This window comes from Gymnoscopelus braueri, assembly GCF_963280865.1.
Source record: "Gymnoscopelus braueri genome assembly, chromosome: 5".
NCBI classification, from domain to species: Eukaryota; Metazoa; Chordata; class Actinopteri; order Myctophiformes; family Myctophidae; genus Gymnoscopelus; species Gymnoscopelus braueri.
Window position 1 is genome coordinate 54,763,969 of NC_137606.1, and position 5,000 is coordinate 54,768,968.

At 41.6% G+C, this 5,000-nt stretch overlaps 1 protein-coding gene across 1 annotated transcript in view; it reads right to left on the reverse strand.

Moving 5' to 3' along the window:
- The window catches only part of pdgfd (platelet derived growth factor d), a gene marked incomplete at its 3' end in the record, with an annotated part of 187,275 nt that overhangs the window by 89,534 nt on the left and 92,741 nt on the right, over window positions 1-5,000 (reverse strand). The gene's annotated exons all lie outside the window — the stretch shown is intronic.

The window sequence follows — 5,000 nt, forward strand, 5'->3', positions numbered from 1 at the left end:
ATGCACTGTTTGTAAATGTCATAAAGGACCACACGCATGTCCATATGTTCAGGGATTACACGGTGCATGGAGCCTGTTTACTGAGCACCTGCCCTGCGGTGGGATGGAACCTGTGCGCTGGAAAGCACCAGGTACCAGCAGCTCTCTCCAGGTACTGCTTAGTGATGCTGGATTCACAGCAGCATCTGCCAGACATTGTTCACAGTGCGGTCATTCACGAAATGCAATAAACCGGGCGTGTTGGAGTCTTGTAACCCTAACCTTGTAATTAGAGCCCGACCAATGCCAGATTTTTTAGTCCAATGCCAATCCCGATTTTGGAGAGTCCTATACCACCGACTATCGATGTTCAGACAGACACTTTGTCTAAAACATTTTCTAACCCATTTGAAAAAGATCTTTTTAACGTTTTTAATTGAGCCAACAATTGTTAACACATTGATGGCCAAAACCGTAATATTACGGTTTTGCAAATACACCCGCGGAGTGCCAACAAGCCAAAGAAAACGTAAATATACGTTTGTTTTACCTTTTAGTTTTTTTTAGTTTTTTTTCCACAAGGGGGGGGGGGGGGGTTAGCGCAGCCCTGGAATCACCCATGAACACTCTAAGAGCCGTTTCACACTCGGGTCCCGGGTGCGCACTCCAGACCGCTTGGCAGGTGTTGCGCTAGTGTGAATGTTGCGTATCGTCCCCCGAAACGGATCACCGTTCCGTTCCTGAAACCACCTCCGGAGGCAGTTTCGGATCAGGATCATGAGTTTTCGGGTACGGTACGCTGCAATGTGAAAGCAAGCGTACCTTTAGACGGAAGTGGCCCGCTATTTGGAATAGGTGACGGTATATAAACTCGACAAAAACAGCCAACAAAAACACGTCGCAGATCAATCCACAGGGGTTCAACCATGGCCGTAACATATCCACACCAAGCAGTATACAGCAGAGCAGTGCGCTCTGTAGGTTGGAATCCAACCTACATACATGCGGCATCCAACCGTTGGATGCCGCATGTTGGATGCCGTACAGAGTCTGTCAGCGCAGCACCGGTTTGAAAAAAAGAAAAAAGACGCACCGACATTCCATAGGCTAAATCAATGCATTTTGTGATCGCATCGCACAACTAATAGCCTACTAAAACTAACGGGGAATACCAGAAAATAATAATATTTTGACATACGGGAGAAACGGTTGGTGCGGATATTTAAATTGGATACAATTATTATTGCGGTTGGATAACGGGTGGATAATTAATTTGTACATGCTGATTCGGATGACCATGAGAGGCCATCCGCGCATCTCTACTACATATCTTTGCTGTTAGGAAGAAACCCTGTATCCCATATTGCAACTTTTAATGCTTTTTCATCTTAAATGAATGCCCTATTGTCACACAGTGTCACACAAAAGTAGCAAAAATAGCCAAGCTACAAGCTGAAAATGCGGTGCAATGCGACACATTGAGCTTGTTGATCTGCTATTTTTGATATTACAATATAGAGCAGATAACCACACAGATCTTGCATTGGAAAATATAATTTTTATTTTAAATATGAACAAAGGCAGGAGATGCACGTCCCCACAGTTCTTTTTTACACACAGTGCTGGACCCACAAATCATAAATAAATAAAAATAAAAAGGTGAGTCTGCACACAAACTGCTCTACAGTCTAACCAAAGCTCTAAAGTTAACGTTTCTCCCATGTAGGGCTAATAAATTAATACATAAAATAAGGAGACTCTTTTTAAATAACCAAAAGTGAACTTTCTCTTATTATTATTATTACTTTGGAGACTATGGCAAGCGCGATCCTATCGCACACCTTCCTACATGACCAGCTATGGCTTTGCAGTCCAGAGGATGAGATCTGCACGTAATGCGCGGATGCGCAGATTAAACAACAGACAGGCAGCGTTGCGGAATGCGTTTGTGTCAACTGTACTTGTACTTCATAGAGAAAAAGGAGAGCACAGGGCGCATATATATATATATATATATATATATATATATATATATATATATATATATATATATCATTCAGTCCGACTTCACTGTATAGGCTACTATAGTTGCCTTTTACTTTCACGACAGCTTAAGTACAAAAAAATATCATAAATGATATTTTTTTGTACTTAAGCTGTCGTAAAAGTTTATAATATTTAGAGAAATGTAAAGTTTCAAATGCAAAAGTAGTAGTAGTTGTGAAGGTTAGCAAACTGGACATTTATAATGAATGTTTCCTGTATCCTCATCTTGCGCTAATGCACACAAGTGTTTCACCAGGTTTTATTTGTGTTGTTTCTCATAAGCGTACATCCGTTGTCCGTCAACAACACAGAAGTCTGTGCCTTGACTTCTGTGCTCACTGCGTTGAGCGCTCAGTGCGTTCTCCCCGCTTCGGGGCGAGGCTCCCCAAAGACCGTGCACTTACATAGATCGCCTCCCCTCCCCAGCATAGCTCTCCAGCCGCAACCCTATATTTATGCACGACCAGCACAAACATTGTCGCATAGTTGATGACGTCTGTGTCCACAGGGGAAACACTATGTGCATGCCGCCACCTGTAGGATCGGGGGTATATATGCATGTGTTCTCTGGTGCGATAGGATCTATGGCCAATGTGAATGCAGGCCAGCATTCGTTCTGGGAAACGTTTAGAATGAAAACGGATCCAGTGTGAAGCCGCCCTAAGAAGTAAGGGACAGATGGATCACAGTGCCAAAACATTTAGCTCCCATCCGCTTCCATTCTATCTCCTTGCTAAAAACCTCTGTATCTCTAATCATTTAAAAGAAAATTGAGAAAATCGCTGATCTACAAGCTTGGGATGCGACACATTTTGAGCTTGTAGCAGACGGGCAAGGAAGCTCTGCTGTATTTGAAGCCCAGGAAGTGAATCTCTTTAGGGGTGCAGTTCCCATCAATGGCCCAGCAGATATCACTATTTTACCTTCTGCAGGCTGCAGAAGCATTTACACTCAATACAAGTGAACAAGGTTTTGGCCGGACATTACACTTGATTTGATTACCTATAGTAAACATTTTCATAAATACTTTATGTTTTCAATCGCTAGTTTAAAGCCTTTTTTTAATTTATCATGATATGCGTTTAGTAAATTATGGTCCCATTAATTAAAACAATTATGATAAAGTAGGGTATGCTTCTAGGCCTTCTACTGGTTCTATGGAGTGAAGACCAGCAGTCATTTCCAGTTTCTTTTCGGGGCCGGAAGTTCCAAGATGGCGGATTTGGGTCAGATGGCGGTTCCCTTCGTCCATATTTTTTACAGTCTATGGAATGTAGATTGTATATTTTCGCTATTCGTCGTGTGATGAAATATGCAATTGGTGAAATATATCCATATTCTCTACATTACATTTAGCTACTTTCTTTGTACGGAAGCTGTGAGCTAAGTTTATAAATTATGCATTGCTTATCACGTTAGTTGTGATTAAACAAGAACGATAATTGTCTCATCTCAAGAATGAGCCCATACTGCATTGTAGTGGGAATGGGCTTTCAACATGAGCATAATTAAAAGAAAGGTTTTATATGGTTTAATTTTCAATTTAATGCGATGACAAATTAAATAGAAATGTAAGTAGTAGCCTACTTTGTATGTGTTCAGATAAGCAGCTAATTGTTATCTCTTCAGATCTTTCCTTTTCTTTCTCCCCCAAAGCAACCAACAGAATGAAATATTAGACATCAGAGGATATCTATAATGTACATGCTTGCACGCACATGCGCACACACGCACACACACGCACACACACACACACACACACACACACACACACACACACACACACACACACACACACACACACACACACACACACACACACACACACACACACACACAATTACCATCAATCCAGGCAGAAAAAAATCACTATTGCACACACCACGGCGTACAAATTGTTATGATTATATAATACTCACGCACGCACTCTCTCTCTCTCTCTCTCACACACACACACACACACACACACACACACACACACACACACACACACACACACACACACACACACACACACACACACACACACGTGAGCATGAAGGCATGTAATTTAAAATGCTTCATTCCAACCTCAATCTGAATGAATATTAATACATACACACATCCATGGATGTGTGTGTGTGTGTGTGCGTGAAAAACGGATGGAGCATAATATGTTCCATCCGTGAATAGGGTTGAGATGCGTGGCCATTTCTGTGTGTCTGTTTCTGCTGAACTGTGCAGTGTGTGTGTGTGTGTGTGTGTGTGTGTGTGTGTGTGTGTGTGTGTGTGTGTGTGTGTGTGTGTGTGTGTGTGCGTGTGTGTGTGTGTGTGTGTGTGTGTGTGTGTGTGTGTGAGTGAAATAGGGGTGGGAGGCACATTTACGTGTTGAAAGCCAATTATTAGCTAACATGACATGATGTAAGTGTGGAGGCTATAATTAGGGCGGGCTGGCGGAATGCAGTGATATTCTGTCAGAGCTGTGAATACTGGGGATTCACAAGATTATGTGATAAAATGTATGACTGAGGTCTGCTTCTATTCAACTGAATACCTGGCAAAATGACATTAACAGTGATGGAAGAAGTATTCAGATGTTTTACATATTAAGTCAAAGTAGCAATACCACAATGTAGAAATACTATGTAACAAGTAAAAGTCTGGTATTCAAAATGTACATAGGTCAAAGTGCAAACGTATTGGCTTAAACATTTACTTAAAGTACCAAAATACAATACTTGTGAGGCCCAAATGTCCCCACAAGTATAGTAGATATAAAGTATAGTTTTTCCTGGTCCTCACAAGAGAATGGTTGTTTTGTAAAGCTTTTTACCAATAGGTTTACAATTAGGAAAAGATTCAGGTTTAGATTGGGCATTTAGGAGTTTGGTTTCAGGGTTAGGGTTAGAGCTCTGACAGATTTCTAGGTAGTTACTACAAGCCGGTGTTGCTCACCGAAAATAGCCGACAACGTGTCACAGCGTGCTGTGAGCTTG